At 41.1% G+C, this 10,963-nt stretch overlaps 1 protein-coding gene across 1 annotated transcript in view; it reads right to left on the reverse strand.

The window, feature by feature from the left end:
• Nucleotides 1-459, reverse strand: part of CPNE4 (copine 4) — a 767,841-nt gene extending 767,382 nt beyond the window's left edge. The window contains exon 1 of the mRNA XM_024245287.3: nucleotides 235-459. The gene's annotated coding sequence lies outside the window, so the exon portion shown is untranslated. The remainder of the gene's footprint in view (nucleotides 1-234) is intronic.
• Between the last annotated feature and the right edge of the window lie 10,504 nt (nucleotides 460-10,963).

Genomic DNA, 10,963 nt, shown 5'->3' on the forward strand with positions numbered 1-10,963 from the left:
AAGGTTTTGCAGCAAGGGGGAAAAGAAGGCATTTATCTGCAGGGCACCAAGCAAGGAGAATCAGGCAGCTCACACTGTAAGACCCAACCTTCCCAATAGCTTACAAGCAAGAGTTTTTAAAAGCAGGGATAAATTTCAGGGAAGTAGAAGCTACAGGCAGAATTTTAAGGCATATGTGGAGGTTATATATTGATTTGGCCTAAAAAGACAGTATATATTGAAGCAAGAACTTACAGGTCATTGGTGGATTCGAGGATTTTCTGATTCGCCATTGGTTAAGGAAGGGAAACTTTGTCTAAAAACTTGGGATCAGCAGAAAGGAATGTTAGGTCTGGCCCACGGGTATGACGTCCTTTAGGCTCCTAAGGAAGAAATTTAGAAAAAAGAACGGCAGTCAGAGTTCAGTTCTCAATCGCCCCTTATCTGAGGTCTGCATGGCAGTGGATCCATTTGGTGGGGGTCTGTGTTTCTGAAAAGTAACTCAGGGACATACGTTAAGATGTTGTCTTTAGTTTCTAAGGGAACCAAACGTCTCAGGACTCTACCTTGGCTATTGTTTTCAGCTACTATTATCTTCTTGCTTATCAAGTTGCTTATTTACTTCCCGGGGCTAGTGAGGCGGCTAGTTCACTGCCTAGAATTTCCCTGGAAGGAACTCAATATTTTCCTCTATTTCCATGCTTGGCGAGGGGGGGTAGGGGGGCCCTAAGAGAGATACCTGCTCCATCTCTGTCATGTGACCTTAGACGAGCAACTTAATCTTTCTGAGCCTTAATTTCCTCATCTATAAAATGAGAGTTAATAATAGTACCTATCTCATATAATTCTGTCAAAGTCAAAATAAACATGTAGAGATGAATCCCTAAATTTAATATTTTATTTGGGAAGAAAGAATTGCAATTTGGGCCATACATACAGACCTGGTGGTCTTCGGCTATGTCCAAATAGCAAAGAACGGCTTAGCAGTTTTGAAACAGGAAAAGTTCCCTTATTCCCCTGGCAGGTCGTGTGACGGGGGTGTGGCGCGCTTCTTCAGTGCCCCGCTGCTCACACCTCTAGGGGGAGCATACAGACGGTCAGGTTGTGAGGCTCCGACCCCATAGCAGTGTCTAGGGGTTAATGTTTACAGCTGAAGCCCCAGTGGGCGTGTGTTACAGGGTGCTCTTTCAGTTTAGCCGTCCGTAGACGGCTTGTGGTCAGCTCAATTAGACACCCTGCCTTATCGCACAGACAGAGGGCTTTCTGTATCATGGGGTTTCTTCCCCTGGTGTACCAGAAGAATCAGATCACACGTAGGCTTGGAGAATGAGTGCAAGGTTTATTGAGTGTAAGTAGCTCTCAGTAGATGGGGGAGCCAGAAGGGAGATGGAGTGGAAGGTTGTTTTCCCCTGGAGCCAGGCCGCCCAGCAGCGGGGCTCACTTATACCGTCCTGGCCAAAGTCCGTGTCCTTCCGCCGGTTGATAGCCTGCCGGCCTGCTGGCCTACCAGCGTCTGTCAGTATGTTCTTAGGCCAGTATGTTCTTAGGCCAGTGCGTTCCTCTCAACGTCTAGCTGCTTGTGTCTCTTTCCACTGCTGTGATCCTCTGAATGTCCAGCTGCTTGTGTGTCTGCCCACTAGGGTCTCCAGGGTTTTTATAGGCACAGGATGGGGGGCTGGGGGCATGGTGGGCCAGGGTGGTCTTGGGAAATGTAACATTTGGACCTGAAAACAAATGCCTGTCCTCACCTAGGTCCGTGGGCACAGGCTCGGGGATGGAGCCCTCGCCAGGGACCCGCCCTTCTCCACCCAGCACTTTCGTGCCCTATTCCCATATCAGTTTTATAAAAAAGGAGAAATGTTATGTATTCTTCTTTGAGAAAGTTCATTAGCATAAGAAAGAATTTAGGGAGTCAGAAAGCTTCAACTGGTGAATGGTGGCTGTGGGCACAGTTAGTGCTAGTCTTTGCAGCAAGTTATCTCAGAAGATAGAGATAAAACTGGTTTCAGGTTACAACAAGCAGTTTGGGCTTGCAGAGAATTACATTCTTTCAGCAATGTTGTACCCTGCGTGCTTGTTCCCCCTGGCTTCTCAACTCTGTTTTAGTTGTGTGTGACAAGAATGACCCAATTCTTATGATCAACTTTCATGATTGTTATGAGAATTAAACGAATTAACATCTGTAAAGCATTTGAAACAGAACCAGCCAGGTAATGAGTCAGTGTTTCTCAAATTTTGAGGCATATTAGAATCACTTGTGGCTTTTAAAAATCTTGATATCCAGCCCATATCCCATAGCAATTAAATTAAAATCTCCAAAAAATTCTCTAATAACTAATTAGGCACAGGGTTTTATTGTTGTTATTTTGTTTTGAGACAGGGTCTTGCCCTGTCAGCCAGGCTGGAGTGCAGTAGCATTGTCAGAGGCCTTTGAACCAGAGCAACTCCATCTTGAATAGGGGCTGGGTAAAATAAGGCTGAGACCTACTGGGCTGCATTCCCAGGATATTAGGCATTCTAAGTCACAGGATGAGATAAAAGGTTGGCACAAGGTACAGGTCACAAAGACATGTACATTAATTATATACACTAATTATAATGCATTATCATGCTAAAAGACATGCCCAGCAGTGACATGACAGTCTATAAATGCCATGGCAATTTCAAGAAGTTACCCTATATGGTCTAAAAAGGGGAGGAATTCTCAGTTCTAGGAATTGCCCACCCCTTTTCTGGAAAACTCATGAATAATTCGCCCCTCGTTTAGCATATAATCAATAAATAACCATAAAAATCGGCAACCAGCAGCCCTTGGGGCTGCTCTGCCTATGGAATAGCCATTCTTTTGCTTCTTTACTTTCTCAATAAACTTGTTTTCACTTTATGGATATGCCTGAAATTCTTGCGTGAGATCCAAGAACAGCACAATCATGGCTCACTGTAGCCATCTTGGGTTCAAGCCAACCTCCCACCTCAGCCTCCTGAGTAGCTGGGACTATAGGGGAAAGTCACCACACCCAGCTAACTTTGTTTATTTTTTGTAGAGACAGGGCTTCCACCATATTGCCTAGGCTGGTCTCGAACTTCTGGGCTGAAGCTATCCTCACACCTCAGCCTCCCTAAGTGCTGACATTACAGGCATGAGCCACTGCACCTAGCCTATTTTTTTAACTCTTAGGTAACTTCAGTGTGAGGCTAAGGTTGAGAACCAGGATAGTAAGAGCTATAAAAGTATGTCTTAAATGAATAAGATAAACCTGTGTCTCTCTGAAGCTTCATCATCTGTGTCTGACACTTTTGTTGCCATTCACCCAATTTCTGAAGCCCAGTGCCTAGGAGTGCTCCTTGATTCCCCCATTAGCTTTAAATAATGAGGACCAGAAAAATTAAGTATAGAGTTTATATGAGTCCAAAGCTTGAGGATGGCCACATGGGAGCATAGATTCAAGTTGCCATAAATATACACCCTGATTAGTAGCAGTTACAAGTTGAGGTTTTAAGGAGTAAAAGAAGAGGCAGTTCCTAAGTTGTTTACCAAGAATTTACGTTAAAATAACATAAGCTAATGATTGGCTATATATTGTTCTTTGCATCACAAAAACAGGAAGAAAATGGATGTAGCAGCTAGTCAGGAACAAAATGCCTTTAAACAATTGTCCCAGACGTAGTGGAGAAGGTGACTGAAGTCCCATACTCATGTTTCTCTGAGCCTGATAAATTCTGCATATCTCACGTAGCTCAGACTGCTCTGAGCTATTTTCCTTTTCTCACCCTTCTCCCTCACATCTCATATCCAATACTAGTGTGTATTTTTTTCATCCATTCACTTCGTTTGACCTCCCCAAATCCACCCTGATCCAAGCTACAATCATCTGTTTCCTGGGCCACTACAGTAGCCTCCTGGCTGTTCTCATTCCCTTTTTTGCTTCTCCATAATTCATTCTTCACAAGCAGCCACAGAATTGTTAATGCATATTAAATTGTTAATGCAGATTAAAACACCCCATTTGGCTTCCCATTGCATTTTGAATAAATCCAAACTCCTCACCATGGCCTCAATAAGATCCTGGGTGATTCAACACCTTCCCACCTCTCCGACCTTGTCTGCTCCTGCCCTTTCCCATTTTTACAATTCTTCAGTCACTCTGTCCTTTTTTTCTTTCCTCTGAGACCACAACCTCACTCCCTGCCTCAGGGTTTTTACACTTCCTGGGATGCTCTGATGGCTCCCTCCTTTCCTGCATTCAAGTCTCACCTCAAATGTCACCTCATAGAAACCCTCTCTGACCACTCATCTAAAGTATCCCCCACCTGAAGTCACTGACTGTCATGTCACCTTATTTTATTGTCTTCACTGTAGTTCTCATTGTTACAGGACCAATGGGTTTGTATGTCTGCTCTGCAGTATCAGACTGATAGGGTGAGACAACAGGGTTTGCAGCAGAGAAAGAGTTTAATGATTGCAGAGTGGCCAAGTGAAAAGATAGGAGGAGACCCTGAAATCCATCTCCCTGAGATGTTCTGGGCTGGGGTTTTTAAGGGGATCATGGAGGGCAAGGGCCTAGAAAATTGAGGTCATTAATTGGTCAGGTAAGCGTGACAAAATCATCAGGATGTGGAAATTGCATTCCTTGTTAAGTCAGCTTTTCATGGGGCATCAATGAGGTCCTTCAGACCAGTTGACATCAATAGCTTCACTGGTATGCAGGACATGAAAGAATATCTCAAATGGAAAACAACATTTCACCATGTTTAAGTAGTTATCCACAGAACAGCTAAGTGGTGACAGGTCTGTGTGATTCTGGGGTAATAGGCAGTGAATAACTCTTAGTAGGCAGGTCAGAGAGTAAGCTGACCTCATGATTAATGGTGAATGTGCTGCAATCTTGCTTTATTTTTATTTCTCCCTCTCTCTTCTACTCTGATTAACTTTCTGAAGTCTATAGGGATGGTTTCGTCGTTATCTGAAATTATCCTGTTTATTTATTTGGTTACTCATTTATTATATCTCTCTGCTAAAATATATTTCATTTTAAAAAGAAACTTATCTATTTTGTTCACTTCAGCATTGTAAGAACCTTGAACAGTGCCCGACACATGTAGGCGCTCTATAAATTTTTTTTTGTATGAATGAATATGAGGCAATAGGCATGGAAACAAAAACCAGGTTTTTTCAACTTCAGTTGAAGGAGAAGAGCTCTTTCTTCTTAGGTGAGGCTTAGAGCAGCCTTGGCCCTAGCTTCAATTGGAAAGATACATAGTTTAAGAAATTGAAGCCAAACTGGGAGAGGAGATGAACGGAACAGATGAACGTCAGTGGCAGTTTTGTTCCAAGTTCCCACTGATCTTTTCCCTTCCTTTAGTTCAGTATATGAAGCAAAAACTTATTTTCCTTGCCTAAAATGAATCAAAGTAGATTAGATTTCTGTTACTTACCTCCAAAGGAATCCTGAATACTATAGTGGACAACAGTCTTCAAAGAAAGTTCCAACATTGGAGGTTGAGAAGGGGACTCTGGTCAGGAGCCAGTTACCTAGACTGAGATCCCACTGTTCCTCCCTTCAATGCCAAGCCAAGAATATAAAAAATGCCCTTCACAGAAACAACCAGGGACGTGTGATCCTCAGATGTGCTTTCAAAAACAAACTTTCCCATAAATTCCAAGGAGAGCAGTTAGCTGACATCCTCCAGCTGCAGTGCCTTTGGGATCTACTCTAGTGTTTGGCCTGAGGCCACATTCTTTTCTGGTAGCCCCAGACGACTGAGAATGGCAGGAGTACCAGGCCTGAACATTTTTTGCCCAACTCAAGATTCCTCTATTGCACTGGAGCCCCCATTTTGCAGGCTGTCTTTCTCAGGGTTGCACTAATCTGAGGCTCTCCTGACCCAATCCTCCTTCTTTCCACTCTCCTTTCCCAGTTATTGGACCTGCATTATAATCTGAAGGCTTTCCCTCCCTACTCCTTTATCAGCCATTACTCCTACTAAATTGAGTGCTCTTCTAACTCTGTCTTGGCATTTGCTTTCTGGAGGAGCCAACCAGCACACTAACCAAGTGCAGGGCAAGGCCAACAGCTCTCATGCTATCTAGGGGCTGGTGTGAAGAAGAAAGCATGAGATGCAGGTACAATGGAAGGAGGGGAGACTTCTGGAAGATCAATAATTTATGAAAAAGAAAGTTCCAACATTGGAGGTTGAGAAGGAGACTCTGGTCAGGAGCCAGTTACCTAGACTGAGATCCCACTGTTCCTTGAGATCCCACAAGCAATAACTTGTTTGTGTCTATTGAAAGGAAAACAGAGAGAAGAAGCTGAAGAAGACCATTAAAGCAGCTATGGTTGAAATAAAACAGAGAGAAGAAACATCTCCCTGGGAACTTTCCTCCTCCTTTCTTGTTGGAATTTTGTATAGACCACCATAAATCAGATGTTTATGGCTCTGAATTCATGCACTTTACTTATAACATATTCCTTTAACTATGGCATTGATCCCTGTGATGCTGAAGGTACATTCACATAGCTCTTCGCATTTCTTGAAAAAGGAGAGAGGAATTCTCTTTCATTACAACAGGATGTCCTCTCTGTCGATGGCCATAGACATTCCTCATAGGAAGCTGTTTCAGAATGCTGAAGATTGACTTGTCCAGCAGTTACCTTCCCAGGTCCAATACGTTGTGATCTTGTGCTATTGGTGACATCCCCCTAGCCTCCATATTTGTCTCTTTGGTTTCTGCTTCTAGATACCACTATTCCACTCTCTTGTAAACTTTCTAGCTTTGTTTGATAACATCAAAAGAATAAGGATTTTGGCTGGGTGCAGCAGTTCACACCTGTAATCCCAGCACTTTGGGAGGCCGAGGCAGGTGGATCACCTGAGGTCAGGAGTTCAAGAGCAGCCTGGCCAACATGGTGAAAACCTATCTCTACTAAAAATACAAAAATTAGCCAGGCATGATGGCAGGTGCCTGTAATCCCAACTACTCAGGAGGTTGAGGTGGGAGAATCGCTTGAACCCGGGAGACAGAGGTTGCAGTGAGCCAAGATCATGCCATTGCACTCCAGCCTGTGTGACTGAGAGGAACTCCATCTCAAAACTAAATAAATAAATAAATTATAATAAGGGTTTCGGAGTTAGCCAGACCTGAGTTTGTCTTCCTGCACAGTGCTACTTAGCTATCTGCCTTTCAAGTATGTTGTGAGGATTAGATGAAATACAACATGCCATGAGACTGGCACATGCACAACATACAGTAGGCACTCCATAAATGTTAGTGTCCTCTCTTCCTCTCTTTCTCTTCTAAGGTGAAACATCTGGTGTTCACTGTCTGACCTTGCCTTCATAATTGCCACTCTTTACCCTTTTACTGAAGCCCTTGCACAACTTCCTCTGCCACCCACATCATCTCACAACCACACCCACAACTGGAGTTTTACAATTACCCATCTGTCTCTCAGTTAGGATGTCCCATATTCCTCCTCCTCCAAAACGAGGAAACTGTAGTAACAGCATAATTAACAATGTAATACTAATGTTATAGTAGATCCAGTGGTGGGCTGGAGCCAGTTTATACTGGTTTACAACAACCAATTGTTAAACTTTCAGTAATTTTGCCAACTGGTTGTTAAATGCAGCCATTATTAAAAATTAAATTATATGTTAAAATAAATTATATTTAAAATGAAGGCAAGAATACTCAAAACTCATCACTTACAAATTATTTTACTACATTTTATTATCTATGCTCTTGAAGTTATTTTCACTTGTGTCTGCATAATGGGAATATGGTATAATGGTGTGCTCATCTCTTTCCACCTCCATGTAAAGTCACATCATGTTGGTAGCTTCAAATTAGCCATAGGAGCATTTTCACCATGGAAATTGAAAAATGCTGCAAATTATAGAAAATTATAACTTTTTTTCAGAGCCAGTTGTTAAACATTTACAACATAGCACTCAGTGGATCGTTTTGAATATGATCCAATAATAATAACAGCAACAGCAACATAACCAATAATAGCTAAAGAAATGAGCTATGTTTTAAAGAAATTAATTACCATCAAGATATCCCCATCAAACCATTTGCAATTCCCTAGACACATCATGCTCCCTCATGCCTTCATGTCTTTTTCATTGATCTAAGTATCAGGTTAATAAATGATTAAATGAATGTTTCTCTTCTGAGCAACCATAATATTCTGTGCTTGTTTTGTTGGGTTTATCTCATAATTGTTCATCTTTTCCTACAACATAGTATTCTCCTTGAGGCAGGCACTTTGTCTTTCAACCTTGGCATTCCCAAGGACTGCTCATCCTAGAAAATCAACAAATGTTTGTTGAATGAATAAAACATTTGAATCATTAGCTTATCTATAGCAATAGTTCTCAAACATTTAGTCTCAGGACCCTCTTATACCCTTAAAAATTATTGAGGATCCTTAAGAGCTTTAGTTAATATGGGTTGTGTCTATTGATATTTACAATATTCAAAATTAAAAGTGAAAAAATTTTAAAACACAAGAATACATAAGCACACATTCAATTTATCATGAGAGTGATGATGTCATCACATCACACAGCTTCTGGGAAACTCCAATGAATCTTCATGAGAGAATGAGAATAAAAAAGGAAATAATACTTTAGTGTTGGTGTGAAATGTTTTTTGTTTTGTTTTGTTTTGTTTTGTTTGAGATGGAGTCTCGCTCTGATGCCCAGGCTGGAGTGCAGTGGCACAATCTCGGCTCACCACCACCTCTGCCTCCCGGGCTCAAGCGACTCTTCTGCCTCAGCCTCCCCAGCAGCTGGGTCCACAGGCATGCGCCATTATGCCAAGTTAATTTTTGTATTTTTAGCAGAGACAGGGTTTCACCATATTGGTCAGGCTGGTGTCAAACTCCTGACTTCATGATCCACCTGCCTCGGCCTCCCAAAGTGCTGGGATTACAGGCATGAGCCGCCATGCCCGGCCAGTGTGAAAATACTTGGACCCCACAAGCCCTTTGATTAGATCTCAGGAATTCCCTGAAGGAGTCTCAGGGGCCCTCTGAAGGGTCTCAGGACCCCCAAGCCACACTTTGAAAATCACTGCCTTATAGTAATTCTTCAACTAAATAAACTAACTCAGAAAAAACATTCCACAGAGTTAGGTACAATGGATTTGATGATTTAGGATTAAGTACAGTAACTCTGTCCCAGAGGGAACTTGGAGAAAGGTGGACTGGTAGTCATTTGATGTGAGTCATTGTTTCATGGATTAAATAATTTTGTAAAGTGAAAACGTGGTACTAAGCACATTAATCAATTACATATTTTTGATAGAATTTCTATAGGCTGAGGTATTTTTTAAATCAAGTAATTGGCATATTTTAGCAACTGATATTTTGGAGTATATTTTATGACTCTTGACCTTACTTTTTCATAATGCTAGAAGCAGCACTAACTTTAAAACTCTCCAGCTACAGAACCCTAGTCTCCTATCAGGCTTTCTGAGACTGAGAAGTGGTCAATAAATAGTGATTCCTGTGGTTTCCTTTTGAATTAAAGACTTTTCTGATTGAAACATCCATGTAGCTTTATAATCTGGTGTGATTAGTCCATTCTCACCCTGCTATAAATACCTGAAACTGGGTAATCTATAAATAAAAGAGGTTTAATTGACTTACAGCTCCACAAGCTGTACAGGAAGTATGGCTGAGGATGTCTCGGAAAATTTCTGATGTCTCAGAAAATTTGCAATCATGGCAGAAGGCAAAGAGGAAGCAGGCATGTCTTACATGGCGGGAATAGGAGAAAGAGAGTGAGGGGGAAGGTGCTACACACTTTTAAAACACCAGATCTCATGAGATCTCATTCACCATCATAAGAACAGCAACAGGGAAGTCCGCCCTCAGGATCCAACCACCTCCCACCAGGCCCCTTCTCCAACATTGGGGATTACAATTCAGACATGAGATTTGAGCAGGGAAACAAGTAGAAACCATATCACTGGTCAAATCCACTAATGTCTTTACATTACCACAATAATTATTATTTAATTATTTAATGTTATACAGATGAGAAAAGAAAGTCACTACTTCATTTTCCAAAATCAGGACTATAAAAATCTTTCTCTTTCCTGTATCTATATAATATCCAAAATTATGTTACGGAAGTATTTTTGTTTTCCTCCTGCTAAGAATACCAGTTCTTTCTTCAACATTATTTCTAATAAGCAGTTTCAGATAAAGAGTATGAATGTCAGGTTGCTCAGTTTCCACTCTTGTCAACTCTATTAAGTTTATTATGTAAAAAAGAAGAATGAAATGAGATAAATGGATATATTTAGGATGTTTTGGGATGCTGAAACATTACTAATTTTACTATGACATAACAGAGGATGCCTTAATGCCTTATCACAAAGCTTTTCCCATTAAGCATCAAAAAGGGTCCTGTTTTTTCTTACAGTAATTCCCCTTTGAGGATAATATATTGCCATACTTCCAAAAGGAGGGTATATTTATCTTAGATGATGCATTCAGCAAAGTGTGTGTGTGTGTGTGTGTATGGGTGTGTGCGTTAGAGAGGTGGGGGGTAACATAATCATGGAGTATGTACACCATGATAAGTAATTTAAAATTTTATTTTTATTAAAATAAACACAGATATATCAAATAAAATGAAGATATTATGTTAATTTTCAGATCAAATATGGAATTAAAAAATGTCTCTCCTTCAGCAGATTAATTCCCCCAGAACACATACCAATTGACAGAAAACAGCAGGGAGTCTAGACTCAGCAGCCAAATTACTGAAGAAGACTTAGAAAATTACAAAGCTTTGAAAGTCACAGAACCAAGAGATAGATTGGCAAGACTGTTTATCCAAAGCAAGTCATCCAAGTGGGTAAAAGTGCCCATCCTTCTGGTAACAGGATAAACAGATAAACAGTATAGAGATACTACAAGGAAATCTGAAAACACATTGGGATACATATATCATAAAATATTTT

This window comes from Pongo abelii, chromosome 2, assembly GCF_028885655.2.
Source record: "Pongo abelii isolate AG06213 chromosome 2, NHGRI_mPonAbe1-v2.0_pri, whole genome shotgun sequence".
In the NCBI taxonomy this organism is placed as follows: Eukaryota; Metazoa; Chordata; class Mammalia; order Primates; family Hominidae; genus Pongo; species Pongo abelii.